General features: G+C 39.6%; 1 protein-coding gene and 1 pseudogene across 1 annotated transcript in view; one reads left to right on the top strand and one right to left on the bottom strand.

The window, feature by feature from the left end:
* The window catches only part of Lmbrd1 (LMBR1 domain containing 1), a 102959-nt gene that overhangs the window by 57882 nt on the left and 23591 nt on the right, over positions 1-21486 (bottom strand). The window lies entirely within an intron of this gene.
* On the top strand, positions 1544-13853 carry LOC105943699 (annotated as a pseudogene).

Raw genomic sequence — 21486 nt, 5'->3', positions numbered from 1 at the left:
CTGGGACAGAATGGCAATGAACAAAGGGTATGATAGACTGAATATGACAACAACAAATACATGTTGTGAAAATGTCAATGAAACCCATTATATAAAATTAACATGTGCTAACAAAATTTGCATCAAAATTAGATAAATTAAAAAAACTGAAAAAGATCAAAATGTCTACCAAAGACAAATAAACAGTGATACAGTCATACAAATGATATAGCAATGATACAGATAGGAGGCATGGATGCACTTCACAAACTTATGCTGAATAAAACACACCTAGACACAAGATTACATTTTTCTATGATTAAATTTAAGGAAACTCTGTAACTGACCAAACTAAGCTATTACATTGCCTAAAAGCTGACCAAGGTAATGATTGATTGTAATAGATGTTGCTGTTAGTACTCAGAAAAAGAGACTGAGCAATAGACACTTAGGAGAGTTAGAGGTCTTATAGCCTAGTCAGTAGCATGTAACTCAAAACGGATGGAGAATAACTCCCCTACATTCTGGTTTCCCTGACAGCACATTCTCTTCCTCTCATTCATAAATGCTGAATTGTAAAGGCAGAATTAAATTAAAATTTATTATATTTTTTAGGTAATTTATAATGCTAACTTGTACTTATGCATCCATAATTGATAAAAGTTTCTACTATCATCATGAAGCAGAGAAACTGCTTCTTTTAAAGCACTGCTTTAGGAGAATCAACTAAAATAAATTGAGTTTGAAAACACTATAATGATATCTGATATTCTGTATGCTAATTACAAAAAAGTTTAAAATGGAAAGAAAAACAGATCTACTTTAAACCCATACCTATTTTTCAAAGGAAAATCATTCTAAACCCCAGCCATTATAACTATCATATCCTGACATTTTTATACTGTATTCTTGTTCTTGTAAATGTTTCTGATGAAAGACTGCCACTAGCAAATTAAAGGCAAACAGAGTTTTTGGCTTACAAGGTCCACTAACATCAAAGAAAACATTAATAAAATATTTTAAATGGGTTAAGTGTGGTTAAAGGAGGGTATGAAGGAAAGGAGGGGGTGGGAAGAGGGTTCATCAAGATTAAAGATATTAATAAGCTATATGCAAAACTACTTCTTTGCTGGCTTAAAAATATGTGTTACAAAAAAAAGAATCTGGGCAAAAGTACTCTATGGGGAGTGGATACTACTATGCCTAGAAGCCATAGAGTGATACAAGAACATTTCAGTACCAGTAGTGGGATACTTTCCAGTGACTTGTTGGTCAGAGAGACCCCCAAAACAGACTACTGCCAAGGCTCTTGGTGGCACACCAGAATAAATAGTAAGAACATACTGACGAAGACTCCACATGCCTGGACTGCAGGGCACTGAGAAATCAAGGTGGAGCTAAGCTGAAAGTTCCATGTGGTTGACTAGCTAGCTATCAAGATGTTGGATAGAGATTTGCAGACTTTGGGGGGAGAAAAGTCATTAACAGTTTTAACCAGCAGTGGACATTGCAAGCTACATAACTTGACATCCAGGCAAAATGTGCCAACTGGTACAATGGCAGCATGCCTGTTGTGGGGCAAACCAACTACTCTCTGATTGGACTTGAAGCCTGTTCCACCAGAGGGAAATCGTACATGGTACTAAAAACCCAATCAAAATCCAATGGCTGAGAAGGTCATATGGCTGGGGGTGGCAGGGTCTATTACTATTGTCTGGGTAAATGGATATAATATGCCCACCTCTAAATCCTATCTTTATGCCCATATATTAATGCTACTCTTACTTTCAGTTAGAGAAATTTCTCTTTTCAGGTGGCAATAACCACTGAAGAGACTCAAAAGTCGTCAAAGTGTTGACAAGAAAAGACAGTGGAGTGTTAAGCATTAAATTATATCTATCACATCTTCTAAGGCTCAAAGGACCACTGTGGAAGAGGTGGCAGAAAAAATATGTCAAAGCAAGGAGAGGAAAGTTTTGCAATACTGTCTTCTAGGCCCAAAGTTGCCAATGCATTCATGACTTCAACTGTGGCTAATGCTACCTACACAAGCCCTGCATAACAGGAGAGGAGAAAATGACATCAAAATAGGCCAGGAGCTCATTGGAAAGAAGGGAGTCAGTGTAGGGGCATAGGGAATAGGGATCAAGGAGGAAGGTGGGAGAGAATTATGATTATGGAGGTTGTTAATAAAAACTTAAAACAGAAAAAAAATTAATTTCATGTCCATGGAATTTGATAAGAATTCAACTTTTGTTCTTTAAAAAAAAAACTTTAAGAACTAGCAAAAACAAGTGAATAGAGAGCTGTCAATTTTTACAAAGCTACAGACAAAAACTGTGGCAAAGACTACATGGTAATTTCTTTGCTTGTTTCAAATATTCACAAAGCAAGAAATCAGCTTGTCAATGTTCTCTTTTTATGTATTATTTGGAAAATAGAACATCTATTCATATTGCATTTCTATGGCTGTTTCTGTGGTACAATGGCATATGGGTAGGTGTGAAAAAACCATATGTCCTGCAAAGCCAAGGTTTACTAGTTAGCCCATTTTTGAAAGTTTATAGCTCCTTGCTTAAAATGAGAAATCATAACTATAAAGTTTCTGAATTATTGACACCATTAAATATGTAAGTACTCCTTACACTGAATAAATGTATGACATGCTGATAAAAAGGCAGTTCAATTAAAAATAAATGAAACAAGGGCTGGAAGGATGGCTTAGCAGTTAAGGTGCTTGCCTGCAAAGCCAAAGGACCCAGGTTCAATTCCCCAGGACCCAACTAAGCTAGATGCACAAGGGCTGCATGCATCTGGAGTTCATTTGCAGTGGCTGGAGGTCCTGGCGTACCCATCATCTCCTACTCTTTTCTTCCCTCCCTCCCTCCTGCTTTCTCTGTCAAATAAATATATAAATGAAACAAAACCAAAAAGAAATCTGCCTTTTCAAGACCATGTATCATTAAATTGTAACTTACATGAAAATTTACTGAAATACTTTATATTTCTGAATACTAAAGCTCAAGTGTATTCCTCCTCATTACTACTGAAAAGAGCTAACCTTCAAACCAAAAACACTAGGATAAAGAGTGACAACGTCTCAGGAGGTTGAGGCAGGATGAGCACAAGTTCACGGTTTCCTGGTCTACCAAGCACATTCAGTCTGGATATCTTATTGACCATGTCTCAAAATAAAAAATACAAAAACTAGCTGGAGATTTAGTTCTGTGGTAAAATACTTGCCTAACATATCCAAGTCCCTAGGTATAGTACTAGTACTGAGAACAATCAGTCCTTACAAAACTTAGTTTTAGAGGATCAAAGTACAAAGCACTCTGGGAATACTAAAGTCTTCTTAAAATTATAGCATGTATCCAGCTAAAGAGAGCAATGGTCAAGACTGATAATGTGCAGCATATCTAACGCCCATTTTTCCTTCAGGTGGTATTCCACTTCTTTGTCCTTCCCTTTCCTTGTTTCTTGTTTGAAATTGATATATGATTACTTAAAGTAAACTCCAACACCATTTAGGACTTGGCTGTGTTCCTAAGGCAGAAACCATGTGCTGAGGATAAAAAGCAGATAAAAAATAAACTTCAGACCCTCTGACATGGTACTGACATACCAGCCACAGACAGCCTTTAGCTAATACAGTAACTGTTATTTCTGTGCCATTCTATAGAATGAAGAGACCAAGATGAACAGGTAGAAACCACATTTTATAATTCAACGTTAGCACTGTTTCATCCTATTCTGGAAGTATTCCTGAATGGTTATTAAGAATTTAAACCGACTTCCGGTTAAGATGGTGGCATAGCTACCACGCCAAAGCAGCCTGGAGGGGGGGGACCAAAAAAACACAGCAAAACACACACTTTTACTAAAAAGTGAGGTGATTAGGAAATTGAAGCAGCAGTGGAGAAGTAAAAGAGATCCAGACCATCCAGAGCCCGCACAGGCCGGCAAAAGTGGCCCTGGCAGCTCCGCCAACCGTGGCAGTGGGGTACGCACCAGGCTTGGCTCGAGCCTCAAGAAAAACCAAGTGCAGGGAGCTTCCACTCACATCAGCGCTCTCCACAACTCAGGAAATGTGAAGGGAGAGCGACAGTGAGCAACGGAGGAGCACACCACGAGGTAGAAGAACACATGGAACAGCAAGAGAACTAGAGCAGCTGTGGCTCCCTCCCCTCCCCCACCACCTGAGCCCAGCTCCATCTTACAGAAAGCGTCCCAGGATGGCCATGCCAACTTGAGCCAACAGCGGGACCCAAGCAGGAGCAGAGTCTGGCAGCAATATCAGCGGTTCCGGCACCGGTAACAGCGGCCCCAGCAGCAGCAGACCCAGCAGCAGCAGCTTCAGAGACAGCAGTGGCAGATCCAGCAGCAACAGCCTCAGTGGCAGCAGCAGAGGTGGACCCAGCAGCAGCAGCTTCAGCAAGAGCAGTGGCAGCTACAGCAGCAGCAGTAGCAGCAAAGGCAGTAGCAGTGGTGGACCCAGAAGCAGCAACTTCAGCAGCAGCAGCAGCAACAGACCCAACAACGGCAGCTTTAGCAGCAGCAGTTCCAGCAGCAGGTGTGCTTATCTGCAGGGCCACAGTTGCCAGGCTCGGTTTGCCCCACAGGAAAAGCCAGTGCCAAGCTCCAGAAATCAGAACAGCAGCCCAACGACCCAGGCAGCAACTTGACTGAGACCAAAATCATCCAAGGTAACTGGGATTGCACCAGGGAAGGGTCGCACTTGGTCACAAACTGACTTGGATCCCTCAACAGACCAGAAATCTTAACCTCTTTGTTGATAGAGGATCTGGTTGTTATAATAACTACTCTGGCATACATCCTTGGGGCTGTTTTTGATTGAATGTGTACAGTGTTTAGTTAACTTTTAGAATCTACCTTTGTTTTATTCCACTCAGCCTACTTGAATACTCCCATAGCAGGGAAACTCAACCCTTAGGAACACTTTTGTAGGTCCTCTGAGAGTCTTAAGAGCCACACCTAACACCTTAAGCTCCTACCCTGAAAATATATAACATCAAATCAATTGATACAGCTAAGAATACCCAGCTAGCTAGAAAATCCAAGCATTAACTTAATCCAATATGCAAAAATATATACATTATAACACAAGAAACACTAAATAGCAAGATGATATTAATCCACCTAAAAGTATTAATGCATCAGAAATGACCTCCAGTGAGAACGAGTTAGAGGAAATGCCTGAGAAAGATTTCAAAAGAATGATTGTAAATGTTCAAAGAGGTCAAAGAACAAATCAAAGGAATCAAAGAAGAAATCAAAGAGGAAATCAAAGGAATCAAAGAAGACACAAGACACCAATTTAATGAAATAAAGGTGGCAATTCAATACATAAATAAGGAAACAGAAATAATAAAGAAAAAGCAGTCAGAATTACTAGCAATGAAGAACATAGTTAATGAAATAAAAAACTCTGTAGAAAATCTCACCAGTAGAATGAGTGAAGGAGAGGACAGAATATCGAAACTAGAAGTCCAGGTGGCAGATCTAATACAGTCCAACAAAGAGAAAGACAAACTTATAGAAAAGTATCAGTGGGAATTTCAAGATATTTGGGACACTATGAAAAGATCAAATATAAGAATTCAGGGCATAGTAGAAGGAAAAGAATTCCACTCCAGAGGCATACTAGGTGTCTTCAACAAAATCATAGAAGAAAATTTCCCCCAAATTGGGAAAGAGGTGCCAATGCAGATACAGGAAGCCTTTAGAACCCCAGCCAGACAAAATCCAGAAAGAACCTCTCCTTGCCATATTATAATCAAACTTCCAAACACACAAACCAAAGAAAAAATATTGAAAGCAGTTAGAGAATAAAATCAAGTTACCTACAAAGGCAAGCCCATCAGGATTACAGCAGATTATTCAACACAATCTTTAAAAGCCAGAATGGTTTGGAGTGATATATTCTAAGTTCTGAAAGAGAACAACTGTCAACCAATGTTACTTTATCCTGCAAAGCTATCCATTCAAACAGACAGAGAAATAAAGACATTCCATGACAAAAGCAGGTTAAAGGAGTATTTGAAGACAAAACCAGCTCTACAGAAAATACCTGATAGAATCTTCCATGCTGAAGAAAAGGAAAAGCACACATATAAGGAACCTAGAAAAAACAAGCAATACTCAAATACTAGTTAACAGAAGAGAGCACAGGTAGAACCGGAACCACAAAAAAAAAAAAAATGGCAAACATAAATACACATCTTTCAATAATATCTCTTAATATCAATGGACTCAATGCCCCAACAAAAAGACATAGGTTTGCAGACTGGGTTAAAAAGCAGGATCCTACAATTTGTTGTCTCCAAGAAAGTCACCTTTCTACAAAGGATAGACATTATCTTAGGGTGAAAGGTTGGAAGACGGTTGTGGTGGTTTGATTCAGGTGTCCCCCATAAACTTAGGTGTTGTGAATGCTAGCTCCCCAGCTGATGGAGATTTGGGAATTAATGCCTCCTGGAGGGAGTGTATTGTTGGGGGCGGGCTTATGGGCTTTATAGCCAGTTTCCCCATCCCAGTGTTTGGCACACCCTCCTGTTGCTGTGGTCCATCTTCTGTTGGCCAGGGGGTGATGTCCACCCTCTGCTCATGCCATCGTTTTTCCCTGCCATTGTGGAGCTTCCCCTCGAGCCTGTAAGCCAAAATAAATCTCTTTTTCCCAGAAGCTGCTCTTGGTTGGGTGATTTCTACCAGCAATGCGAACCGGACTGTAACAGTAAAGTGGTACCAAGGAGTGGGGTTGCTGCTAGACACCTGACTATGTGGCTTCAGCCTTTTGTAGCTGATTTTCAAGAGGAAAGTGGAAGGAGTTGAAACCTTGGCCTAAGAGATGTCTTGCAGTGCTGTAAGTACAGCTTAATGGACTATTCTGGTCTGAGCTCTAAGACCTGAATGCAGTAAGAACCATGGACTGTGAGGTTTGGCTTATGAGGGTGAGAAAGAGCTGTGCCTGGACTGGGCTAGCAGTTTGTGTGAGAAGCTTGCTCTTATGCCCATGTCCTGAGAAGTTGTGCAGGGTTGCTTTGCGTAGAAATGAACTGGTGTGTGCAGAGGGATATGGCACAGAAAGAAAAATCTTTGGGTGAACTATTGCCCGTTCAGCTGCAACTGAGAGATTACAACCTTTGAGACTGGACTAGCTGACCTGCGCTGGGGCAACAAGAAGAATGTAGACTCTTTTGAAGGGGCCTGAGTGCTCAAGGAGTGACCTGTTCTTCAAAGTCTGCTTTATTCCCCCCTGGATTAACAAATTGGCACCCTACCTGGTATCGTGGAGTATAAGAAATGCTGGAAAAAGGGTCATTGAGTTTGCAACACGGTCTTGTGTTTTGGAAATGGCCATGGGCAGTGTGAAGCAGGTTTGCTGGCTACCTGCATAGAGACCCCATGGGGCCATGAGGATGAACCGTGGCTTGCAGTGGAGACCCAGTGGAGATGCCGGGACCATGAGATGGCTGCCGAGGAGCTGCCGGCCCCGGTGAAGTTTCCCAGGACTGTGAGTAGCCTAGCTGGAGGGGCGGAATTGGAATGCCAGAGACTTGTTGCTGGTTAGAATTATCAGACTTGAAGACTTGTCACTGGCTAGAGTTGATGGACTTGAAGCTACAGAGTTTGATATTTTCCCTAGTTGTTTTAAATCTTGTATTGGTTGAATGTTTCTTTGCTATGCCCAATGCCATCTTTTGCAGTGTGAATATTTATTCTGTGTCATTATGGGTTTTTTGAGGTTATATTTTGGTATTATGGCTCAGTTAAAAGATCTTGAACTATGGGGATGTATGAACATCATTGAAATTGATAAAAACTATGGGGACTTTTAAAGTCAGACTGAATGTATTGTATTTTACATCATGTATGGATATCAGTTTATGGAGGCCAGGGGCGGAATGTGGTGGTTTGATTCAGGTGTCCCCCATAAACTTAGGTGTTGTGAATGCTAGCTCCCCAGCTGATGGAGATTTGGGAATTAATGCCTCCTGGAGGGAGTGTATTGTTGGGGGCGGGCTTATGGGCTTTATAGCCAGTTTCCCCATCCCAGTGTTTGGCACACCCTCCTGTTGCTGTGGTCCATCTTCTGTTGGCCAGGGGGTGATGTCCACCCTCTGCTCATGCCATCGTTTTCCCCTGCCATTGTGGAGCTTCCCCTCGAGCCTGTAAGCCAAAATAAATCTTTTTCCCAGAAGCTGATCTTGGTTGGGTGATTTCTACCAGCAATGCGAACCGGACTGTAACAACGGTGTTTCAAGAAAATGGGCCTAGAAAACAAGCAGGGGTTGCTATCCTAATATCTGACAAGGTAGACTTTAGTCCAATGTTAGTCAAGAAAGATAAGGAAGGTCACTTTATATTGATTAAGGGCACACTCCAACAGGAGGACATTACAATCTTAAACATATATGCACCTAACATGGGGCTCCCAAATGCATCAAACAAACACTATTAGAACTAAGGTCACAGATAACACCAAACACAATGGTGGTGGATGACTTTAACACCCCACTCTCATCAATTGACAAGTCATCCCAGGAAAAAATAAACAGAGAGGCATCTGGACTAAATGAGGTCATAGAAGGAATGGACCTAACAGATATATACAGGACATTTCATCCATAGGCTGCAGAATATACATTCTTTTCAGCAACACATGGACATTCTCTAAGATACACCATATATTAGGACACAAAGCAAATCTTAACAAATTCAGGAAAATTGAAATAATTCCTTTCATTCTATCTGACTACAATGGAATTAAACTACAAATCAGTAGCAAGAAAGGCTATAGAGCATACACAAAATCATGAAAACTAAACAATACACTACTAAATGATGAATGGGTCAATGAAGAAATCAAGAAGGAAATCAAAAAATTTATATAGTCAAACGATAAGGAGAACACAACATATCAAAATCTCTGGGACACAATGAAGGCAGTTCTAAGAGGTAAATTTATAGCCTTAAGTGCCTATATTAAGAAATTAGAAAGGTCGCAAGTAAACGACCTAATGCTTCTCCTTAAAGCCTTGGAAAAAGAAGAACAAGGCAAACCAAAAATCAGTAGATGGGAAGATATAATGAAGATTAGGGCAGAAATTAATGAAAAAGGAAAAAAAAAAACAATCCAAAGAATTAATGAAACAAAGAGTTGGTTCTTTGAAAGGATAAACAAGATTGATAAACCCTTAGCAAATCTGACCAAAAGAAAGAAAGAAGAGACACAAATTAATAAAATCAGAGATGAAAGAGGTAACATCACAACAGATTCCAGAGAAATTCAAAAAATCATAGGGACATACTATAAAAGCATATACTCCACAAAGAATGAAAATCTGAAAGAAATGGATGATTTCCTTGATTTATATGACCTACCTAAATTAAATCAAAATGAGATTAATCACTTAAATAGACCTATAACAAACCATGGAGATCCGAACAATTATCAATAATCTCCAAACAAAAAAACGCCCAGGCCCAGATGGATTCACCAGCTGAATTTTACCAGACCTTTAAGGAAGAGCTAACACTATTGCTTCTTAAGCTTTTCCAGGAAACAGAAAAAGAAGGAATTCTACCAAACTCCTTCTATGAGGCCAGCATCACCCTGATACCAAAACCAGGCAAAGATAGAACAAAAAAGAAAATCAATCTCCCTCATGAACATAGGGGCAAAAATTCTCAACAAAATATTGGCAAACAGAATACAAGAATATATCAAAAAGATCATTCACCCTGACCAAGTAGGCTTTATCCCAGAGATGCAGGGATGGTTCAATATATGCAAATCTATAAATGTAATACATTATATAAATGGGTTGAAGGACAAAAATCACATGATCATCTCATTGGACGCAGAGAAAGCATTTGACAAAATCCAACATCCCTTCATGATAAAAGTCCTACAGAGACTGGGAATAGAAGGACCATATCTCAATATATTAAAGCTATTTATGACACGCCTACAGCCAACATATTACTAAATGGGGAAAAACTGGAAGCTTTTCCACTAAAATCAGGAACAAGACAAGGGTGTCCACTGTCCCCACTTTTATTTAATATAGTTTTGGAAGTCTTAGCCATAGCAATAAGTCAAGAGACACACATAAAAGGGATACAAATTGGAAAGGAAGAAATCAAGTTATCATTATTTGCAGATGACATGATTCTATACATGAAGGACCCTAAAGACTCTACTAGCAGACTGTTAGAGCTGATAAAAACCTACAGCCATGTGGCGGGATACAAAATAAATACACAGAAATCAGTAGCCTTCATATATGCTAACAACAAACACACAGAGGATGAAATCAGAGAATCATTCCCATTCACAATTGCATCAAAAATAAATAAATAAATAAAGTACCTTGGAATAAACCTAACCAAGGAAGTAAAGAATCTCTACAATAAGAACTTTAAAACACTCAAATGAGAAATTGCAGAAGACACTAGAAAGTGGAGAAACATCCCTTGTTCCTGGATTGGAGAATCCATATTGTGAAAATGGCAACCTTACCTACAGCAATCTACACATTTAATGCAATCCCTATCAAAATTCCAAAGGCAGTCTTCATGGAAACAGAAAAAACAATCCAATTCATTCTGAATCACAAAAAACTTCGAATATCTAAAATAATACTGAGCAAAAAAAAATAAGGCTGGTGGTATCACCATTACCTGATTTTAACCTATACTACAGAGCCACAGTAACAAAAACAGCATGGTACTGGCACAAAAACAGACATGTAGATCAGTGGAACAGTATAGAGGACCCGGATGTAAGCCCAAGTAGCTATAGCCACCTGATATTTGATAAAAATGCCAAAAATACTCATTGGAGAAAAGACACCCTCTTCAGCAAATGGTGTTGGGAAAACTGGATATATATCTGCAGAAGGATGAAAATAGATTCTTCTCTCTTGCCATGCACAAGAATTAAGTACAAATGGATTAAAGACCTTAACATCAGACCTGAAACTCTGAAACTGCTAGAGGAAAAAGTAGGGGAAACCCTTCAACATATAGGTCTTGGCAAAGCCTTTCTGAATACAATCCCAATTGCTCAGGCAATAAAGCCACAAATTAATCACTGAGACCTCATGAAATTACAAAGATTTTGCACTGCAAAGGACACAGTGAAAAAAGCAAAGAGGCAACTTACAGAATGGGAAAGAAATTTTGCCAGCTATATATCTGATAGAGCATTAATATCTAGGATATACAAAGAACTCAAAAGGTTAAATAATAAGGAATCAAACAAGCCAATCAAAAAATGGGCTATGGAGCTAAATAGAGCATTCCCAAAGGAAGAAATACGAAAGGCACATAAGCATCCAAGAAAATGTTCTACATCACTAGTCATCAGGGAAATGCAGATTAAAACTACATTGAGATTCCATCTCACTCCTGTTAGATTGGCCACCGTCATGAAAACAAATGATCATAAATGTTGGCGGGGATGTGGAAAAAGAGGAACCCTTCTACACTGCTGGTGGGAATGCAATCGGGTCCAGCATTGTGGAAATCAGTGTGGAGTTTCCTAAAACAGCTAAAGATTGATCTACCATATGACCCAGCTATAGCACTCCTAGGCATATATCCGAGGGGATCATCTCATTTCCTTAGAAGTACATGCTCAACCATGTTTATTGCTGCTCAATTTATAATAGCTGGGAAATGGAACCAGCCTAGATGTCCCTCAACAGATGAGTGGATAATGAAGATGTGGCACATTTATACAATGGAGTTCTACTCAATGGTGAAGAAAAATGAAGTTATGAAATTTGCAGAAAAATGGATGGACCTGGAAAGGATTATACTAAGTGAGGTAACCCAGGCCCAGAAAGCCAGGTGCCACATGTTCTCTCTCATATGTGGATCCTAGCTACAGATGATTGGGCTTCTGTGTGAGAAGGAAAATACTTAGAAGCAAAGGCCAGTAAGTTAAAAAGGAGATATAAAGGGAAGAGAAAGGAAGGGAGGAGGGTACTTAATAGATTGATATTGTATATATGTAAGTACAATGATTGAGATGGGGAGGTAATATGATGGAGAATGGAATTTCAAAGGGGAAAGTGTGGGGGGGAGAGGGAATTACCATGGGATATTTTTTTATAAACATGGAAAATGTTAATAAAAATTTTAAAAAAAGAATTTAAACCATCATATAAGTTAAGAAAAGTTTTATAATGAACTACTGAAAATGAACTACTCACCAATGAGTTAAGAATAATAGTGTGAATGTGACAGTTCACTGCTATATCTTAATAATTAGTAATGTGGACAGAATATGGAAGGAAGGCTGTGCTCAGTTGTTTAAAGCATTCTCTAAAATCATGCTTTATTATCAATTCATTTTATAAAGCTACCCAAGTCCTCATACTTAAACTTGTCAATAATAAGGATAAAAAATTATAGGCCTGTATCACCTGCAAGTTTTGCAAGTTCATTTAAAAAAAATTTTTTGTTGTTTATTTATTTGAGAGTGACAGACAGACAAAGAGGGGAAAAGAGAGAGAGAGAGAGAGAAAATGGGCACACCAGGGCCTCCAGCCACTGCAAACGAACTCCAGATGCATGCACCCCCTTGTGCATCTGGCTAACACGGGTCCTGGGGAATCAAGCCTCAAACTGGGATCCTTAAGCTTTACAGGCAAGCGCTTAACCGCTAAACCATCTCTCCAGCCCGCAAGTTCATTTTAAAAAGAATCCTACATGAAGAAAAAAAATAAAATCCAGATATATATGTATGTATGTATGTCATCATCACTACCACTAATGTGGGTTTTCTACACACGCAACACTGGTTCAGATAATTTGCAGGAATGAGTGATGGCTCAGTGAATAAAGTACTTGCTATACAAGTATGAGTCACTGAGTTCAGATCCTAGAAAGCACATGCAAAGCTAGAATCTATAGTGCAAATGTGTATAATCCCAACCCACGTACATCAGGAGGGATGGCAGAGACAGAAGAATCCTCAGAAAGTTTGCAGGCCAGCTAATCTGGCAACTGAGAGATTGTGCCTCAAACAAGGTGGAAGGCAAGGACCAATGCAGTCAGTTGTCTTCTGGTCTCCACATGTATACCATGGCATGTGCATATCTACACTCACATTCGAACATGTACATACATACATATACACATAGCATATACGTACTCAGCAAAAAAAGAAAAAATAACCTATTTATAAAGTATCCGAAACATTAAGAGGATTAAAAAAAAAAATCTTGACTTAATCATCTTAATAAACATAGAAAAGGCTCAGGGTAAAAAGAATTCAATTAATAAACATCTTCTTAGTTTGCTCCAGCCATTGTTTTAAGGGTACAAATATACCTACACCAAAACATGGAAGTCCTCGCTTACATAAGGCTAAATTCTAATAAGGAAAAGATGTAGCATTTAGCTTTGCTTTCAGCCCAACATACCATCTAGGCTGAGGAGGATTGGGAAACTTCAGGCCCATGTGAGTCATATATCTACAAGCACCAGAAGCACCCAGGTGGCCGGGGTAATGTTGGTGGCATGCATCAACACAGGCTCAACTCCAACAAATATAGTCCAGGTTACTTTGGGAACACTGGTGTGAGGCATTACCACTTAAAGAGGAAGCAGAGCTTCTGCCCAGCTGTCAACTTTGACAAACTGTGGACACCGGTCAGTGAACAGACATGGGTAAATGCTGCCAAAAACAAGACTCGAGTGGCCCTCATAAGTGATATGTGATCAGGATGCTACAAAGTTCTGAGAAAGGAAAGCTCCCTAAGCAACCTCTCAAATTTTTCACCAAAAAAGCTGAGAAGATAAAGTGTGTTGGGAGCGTCTGTGTTGTGGTGGCTTGAAGCTACACAGGGAGGTCCATTGAGTGCTATCAAATGCTTTTCAAAATAATAACATTTAGACAGGCATGACTCTGGTTATATTTTCAAAATTTCCAAAATAAATTAAAACCATAACCACACTTCAAGCATAAAATGTTTTGAAAAAAGGCAAAAAATTTGACATGATCTACAACTTCATTTCCAAATACATGAAGTGCAGCTTAACTTCACATGTGCCACACTGGCAAAACAAACCAAAACTGCATGGCACTATCAAATATCAAAGGATATGGAGCAATTAGAAGGCTTCTATACTTCTAATGTCAGCCAAGTTCACAGAAAAATAAGTTATCATTATTTGCAATAGTAAAGATTCATGTAACTAACAACTTATCAGTTTAACTCCCCTGCATGAACTTTGTGCATGTACATCAGGAAACATGTATAAGAAAGTACAGCATATTATATACTGGGAAAAAACTGAAATAACCCACATTAATTAACATGTAATAATTCAAAAAAATTACACTTTACATATGATACACATGAACCTCAGGAACATACAACTGCATGATAATGAGACATTTCATGTAAAGCTGAGAAAGTACAGTAGTGCACGAGAACACTCCAAGCTAAGGCAAAGCGCTGAAGTCTCCATGGAGGTCATCAGGCTGCCTCCAAAGCTTCAGAGCAGCAAAGTGTGAAGCAAGATGCACAAAGTGGTGCGTGTTCTGGAGTTCATCTGCAGCGGCAAAGACCCTAATGCACCCATCTATTCTCTGTCTCCTCCTCTCTCAAATAAATAAGCAAATTAATTAATTAATTAAAAGTTCATTTTACTTGATTCAGATGATACTGAAATGAGTTTCTGGACTTCAAATGTTAGAGCTGATGTTGAGATAAGTTAAGCCTTTGGGGACATGAACCAGAATAAATGTTTTCTATGGAAGATTATGAATGGGGGAAGGCAGTTTCATTGTCCTGTTAAAACAGCACAAAATAGACAAAATCCAAAACTCAAAACACTAGGAAGGCAATGACAACAGGTACAAATTATCAATTAACAAATAGGAAGTGAGGAGCAACTTCCTAAAAACTCTCCCAAAGGCTTAGAAAGGTCTGACCATTTAATGAGACAGGAGTCAAAGCTTCCTGGCTCCTTTATCTTCCTTTAGTCCCATAGCCTAACTCATCTAAATACCTCCACACTTTCAGACACTCCTATCTTCACTACAGTGAAAAACAATTTAGCACAAATGTCTATACAAGTCTTTTTGTCAAGATCAGGCTATGCCCTACTTTATACTGTGTAAAACTTTTTGGGGGGGATTGTGCCTTGCTCTGACAGACGAATTCATTAGCAGCTTTTGAATACATTTTGAGGGTGGAGAATAATTCTATACATGAACAGTACCACCTATCCAATGCCATCAATGTGGCAGACTAATGAATAACTTCTTCCTGAGAGTAAGGCAGCTTTATAAAAAGCTCTATAAAGTAATCAAGGTGAATTAGGTCTGTGGGTGCAAATAGGGACATTAAAATCTCATCAGAAAACCAGGCTCAAGAATTTATCAGGCACACCAGGGGAAATGATGTATTCCCTCACTTGGACCCCAGAAGCAGCAACACCCAGCACTAAGATGACAAGACCCCTCCAACCTGCCACCTGACTACCTGGTGTATACATCAAGGAACTTCAACTATTCCAGGAGTTTTGGCTAGGTTCAATCCTGCTGTTGACATGGCCTGCTCAACTGCCATCTGTCCATTCACCTGTTCACCCATCTGGTCCTGCCGTCCATCTGTGCACACTTTCACTTCATCAAGGTATTCCTGCAGCTCAGTTCTGGGCCTATAGCCCAAATCTATGGCCAGTAGCTTCTCCCACAGCAGAAAATCTTACCAATACACATTGCTATCAGTTTCCCCAGTCTGTTCTCTCAGTTCTCTTTCAAACATTGCCTTTTTAACTCTTTGTAGTCATTGGTAGCCAATATGTATGCATATAGACCTAGTTACTATGTGATGTGTAATGTATAACTTGAGAATTAACACTGGTCCTTAGAAAGAATTAAAATTTAAGCCGGGTGTGGTGGCGCACGCCTTTAATCCCAGCACTCGGGAGGCAGAGGTAGGAGGATTGCCATGAGTTCAAGGCCACCCTGAGATGACAGAGTTAATTCCAGGTCAGCCTGGACCAGAGTGAGACCCTACCTCGAAAAACCAAAAAAAAAAAAAAAAAAAAAAAAAGAATTAAAATTTAAAAAGTTAAGTTAGTAAAATTTAAATAAATTAAAATGAATTAAAAACAAGTTATTTGATTCAGCCAGGGCTCTCAAGGAAAAGTGGGAGTATCTGGAAAATTGCTGCACTACCCTGTGAATTTGTTATTCAATATTCTGACACTGTGCAAGGACGCAAGCAATATATTATGCTAACAACAAGTTGGCTCTGAGCAGATGGAATTGAAACAGCCCCAAAATCTAAAAAACTCTACTGGTCATTAATACAAACATGGATAAATAAACTACAGTTGTTAATAAAACAGTAAGACTCAACAGAATGCTACTATACATCAATGCACACAAACTTCAGACACAATGCCGGACACAAAAGTGGCCAAATAAAACAATGTGTACTCATGAGCTAATGCACATCCCCCAACCTACATGCAAACTGACAGCCTGAGACAAAGCGTCAAGAGAAGGAAGTGCTGGGAGAGCAGCGACAGGACATCTATAGACAGAACAGAGTTAATAAATCCAGGCAGGGTTAGGGTACTACTTGTTTCTACAATCTCTACAGGCATACTAAAAACAGAGCATGAAGCAGAAAAACAGATCAAGCACAAGAAAAATTCATTTAAAAGAAATCAAAGGGTAGGTGGTACTAGAATTAAAATTAGTATGGATTTATTATGCCAAGTTTTCAAGTATGGCTAGAGCAAACATGGGAATACAGGAAATATCCCCAACATTACAATAAAAATTATATTTTTGTTTTTAAAGTTTATTTTAATTTATTAATTTGAGAGAGAGAGAAAGAGGCAGGGAGAGAGAGGGGAGAGAGAGAAAACAGACATGCCAGGGCCTCTAGCTGTTGCAAAGGAACTCCAGATGCATGTGACACCTTTGTATTTGGTTTACGTGGGTCCTGGGGAATCAAACTTGGGTCCTCTCACTTTGCAGCCAAGTGCCTTAACCACTAAGCCATCTCTCCAGCCCAAAATTATCTTTTTAATATTTTATTTATTTGAGAGACACAGAGAGAGACACAGAGACAGTATGGGTGTGCCAGGTCCTCCGGCCACTGCAAACAACAACAGATGCATGTGCCATCTTATATATCTGGTGCTTTATGGATAGTGGGGAAACGATCCTTTGGCTTTACAGACAAGTACCTTAACAACTGAGCCATCTCTCCATCCAATAAAAGTTATCCAAATAAAGCCACATGCACAAAATAGCACAGGCATCTGGAGTTTGTTTGCAGTGGCAAGAGGCCAGACCAGTGTCTGTCTGTCTGTGTGTCTCTGTGCCCCCCCCCCCCCCCCCCCCCCCCCCCCCCCCCGCTTTTGTGTGTGTTAAAGATAAAAGGATATTTAAAACACAAAGACAATTTAAATAAAAGAATATGTAAGAAGCAAAAAGGTCTGCATACCAAAGGCCCCTGTCATCCTTTAACAAACTCCAAGAAACTGTGTCTCTATTGCAAGTAGCTTCAGTTACCTCAGGATTGCTAATGACCAATCAACAGCTGGGGATTAAGCAAAAGCAGCAGCAAGCCTTACTCATACAAACTTTTTAGGGAAAAGCACCCTGCGCTGGTTTGAATTAGGTGTCCCCCATAAACTTGTGTGTTCTGAATGCTAGGTGTCCAGATAGTAGCAATTTGGAAATTGGAGGCAGTGTACTGTTGGGGGCTGGCTTATGGGTGTTATAGCCAACTTCCCTTGCCAGTGTTTGGCACACTCTCCTGCTGCTGTTGTCTACCTGATATTGGCTAGGAGGTGAGGTCCACCCTCTGCTAATGCCACAGCTTCCCCCTGCCATCATGGAGTTTCCCCTCAAGTCTGTAAGCCAAAATAAACCCTTTCCTCTCACAAACTGCTCTTGTTCAGGTATTTTCTAACAGCAACACGAAGCTAACTACATAACACCTCATATTCCATTAATGCAACAGAAGTTTACAAAAAATGGGGTTTCTAGACCTTAAGGTTTATAGGGATTGGTTCACTGGCCACATGAAAACTCTCTTCATTCTGAGACTAAGGTTGTATTTGCCTTACTGTTATGGTCCTGTGTGAACTGGTGGATGTGCAGAAACAACAGTGAGTGAGAATGTTGGCATTTGGAAAGAATCACAAGAGTGGACTCATTAGCAGTCATATTCCTTGACATTTTTCATTCACGTCCACTAGGCATCAGTGCCTATTAAACACCCACCCCTGAGTATAAAAATACAGAGAGCACACCCAGGACTCACAATGTCTCAATATTATTTTTGCCTTTGAGATTGTGAGCTGTACTACCTAGATTATTTTTATTCTCCTTTTTTATACTTGAAAAAAATTGACAGGTGAAAAATGGTTATCCATACATGGGTATACTAAGCAAACTATCGAACATAAACAGCAGATGGTGGGGAGACAGCTCAGGTGGAAAAGTGTTTGCTTCACAATATTGAGGACAAGAGTTCAATCCCAAGTAGCTATGCCAAAATGGCAGGCAAGGTGGTATGTGCTTTTAATCCCATCACCAAAAATACAGAAGCATGGGAATCCCTGTGGCTTGCTGGCCAGCCAATCTAGCCTAATTGGTAAAAACCAGGCCAATGAGATACCCTGTCTCAAAGTATGTGGATGGCATTTGAGACCTGAGGGTATGCTCTGGCCTTTACATGCATGTGCACTTGCACACACATGCATAAAAAGCAAACAGTGAACAATGGAGATATAAGTGTGCTTCTCAGTTCCAGCTGTTCCTTAGTTCCCGCTACTCCAGAAACTAAGCCAGCAGGGCTGCCCAGCCAACCTAGAGAGCATGATAAGGTTACATTTTTAAAAATGAAAGAGAAAGAGGGAGAAGAAGAGAAAAACTTCAATGAAGATAAATAAGTAAAGGAGCGTATTTGCCATAAATGATAGGAGTCCAACTTTCACCAGAAAATGAGTATTGGAAACACTGGAATCCACTACCTTAAGACCTTGAGCTTTAAAACATACCAATATATAAGGACTTCTTAAATAAAAACAGTGATGTCACTCTAACCTATCTTGCTCAGTGTACAAGTTCTTTCCACGTGAGTAAGTAGTAATGCCAAATAGCATGCATAGAAAAAAGATCCATTCCAAATGTAAACGGAGCAATGGATTTCAATATAATAGAGGATTAAGGGACAATAAAATTATAAATTCTATTCAGCAAACTGAAGGTACTTAACACTCCTCAATATTTTCATTGAGGAATATAAATACCACTACTTTAAGAGCTTTAAGGGCTTTGCAGATAGACACTTTATTAAGCACAAGGCAATAGGAATGGTTTGCATACACTGCCACAAAGGTAGGGGGCCACTCCAGTGGAGAGTAACCGAGGGTAGCAGCTAAGTCTTTTGGATAGTTTTCTTCTATAAGAAATAAAACAAAGCCTGATAAATCTATGAAAAACCCTGCAAAAGCAGCAATTTAAAGTATACATGTGTGCAAAATACCCTAAAGTATCACTTTGTATTTGAACATTAACCTAATATTATAAAAAAAAATGATTTGCTTGTAGAATGCTTTTCTATTGAAAACACACACCCCAACATAAAAGGCAATTAGATAACTGCACAATAGATTTCATGGACCCAATGCTCAGTTCCCCTAGCCCCAAACCCCTTTCTGCACATATGCATGACGAGTCTAACAAAAAGCCACCCATACTGTGAAAATCAGAATCAGCACCATTACATTTTAGTTGCAGATTAATTACCAATCTGCCTCACACACAGAAATCAGAATCTGTCGGGGTACATCTGGTAAAGGTACCAGATGATCTCTGGGCTGCCCTAGATTTCAGTGCTAACTACCCATCCCCACAGGGAATATTCCCAGAACCACTGACTAAAAGGCAGCTCACTTTAATGGCAAGTAGCTCCAGCTTCAGCAATATGGTCTACTTTGGCCTCTGCCATTCATTAATGATCTTTAGCATTGATTTCTTCATCTGCAAAAAGTGGAAAATACAAAAATAGGAAGGGATATTCATGAAAATTAAATGAGGGATTTAATGTGAAAGTCTTGTACAGTGTCTGCTTGGATTAAATAATAACAATGTGTTGGTAAATAAGGAGAGAGGAGATTCTGAAGTATAGAATCTGACAGAGTTTATGAATAAAAACTGTTTGATATTCAGGATCCATGCGAAGATATCAAGCAGGCAGTCTGACAGGATACAAGCTTCACAATTCTTCCAGGTTCCTAGCCAGAGGTCACACAGAGTCCAAGGCTAGCCATAGCTACAACTGATATGATTACTTTATGACCACAAGACTTAGTATTATTCAGTTAAAAGTTTCTTAGGTTGACTTTCTTGTTTGATTTACTGTGATCATGGAGAAATCTATTTATAATTTGTTTTTTCAAACAATCATCTTCCTTAGACTACTGTCAACTATCTCATTCCAAGGCAAACTTACGTGTGTGGGAGGGGAGGGTTACTGGGGATTGAAACCAGAGTTTTGCACATACTAAGCAAGCAATGTATCACTGAGCTTTCATCAGCAGCCGCCAAGGAATTTATATTTTTGCCTCCCATCTCATTTCTTTTTTTAAAAAATTTTTTTTTGTTTATTTTTATTTATTTATTTCAGAGCGACAGACAGAGAGAAAGAGGCAGAGAGGGGGAGAGAGAGAGAGAGAACGGGCATGCCAGGGCTTCCAGCCACTGCAAATGAACTCCAGACGTGTGCACCCCCTTGTTCATCTGGCTAACGTGGGACCTGGGGAACTGAGCCTCGAACCGGGGTCCTTAGGCTTCACAGGCAAGCGCTTAACCACTAAGCCACCTCTCCAGCCCTCCCATCTCATTTCTATCATTACAAATGTAGGTGCCTAAACCCCTAAGGCACCTATATTTGTAATGATTATTTCTTATGCATTTAGAATACTAAGGGCACACTAACCTTGACAGAACTGAGGACATAGTATAGTTGAAAAAAATACTAAAATCCTTTTTCTGTGGGTTTGATTCTTTCCCTAGAACCATCTGAAAAGTCTACCTGGAATTTCTGGTTTTGTAAGTCTTTTGTGCCCTTGACCACCAGATGGGTCCAGTTCCCTCTAGGTATAATGATAAGATATATGCTTGCTGGATGGACTTCACTAATAAACACCTTGACTTATCTTATTACAGGTTCCGCAGGACAGGTACACTGCTAGACAGGAGACAGACCCACTCCCTCAAAGGACTTTTGAAGAAATTACTTATAACATTCTAATAAATTTCCACTGAAAACACAATGTGTAACTCAATGAGGCAGTGCAGTGTTAGCAGGGCCCTGATAGGTACACTGAAAGTGGCTGAAGGTGAGAAATGACCTGTAGTCTATAAGAAAGAAATTGGCTCCCTCATACTTTATTCCTAAAAGAGTTCCCTCCCTAGACGAC

Source organism: Jaculus jaculus, chromosome 8 (genome assembly GCF_020740685.1).
Source record: "Jaculus jaculus isolate mJacJac1 chromosome 8, mJacJac1.mat.Y.cur, whole genome shotgun sequence".
NCBI lineage: Eukaryota > Metazoa > Chordata > Mammalia > Rodentia > Dipodidae > Jaculus > Jaculus jaculus.
Note: the sequence above shows the minus strand (reverse complement) of the source record. Positions and strands in the feature narration are given on the sequence as shown.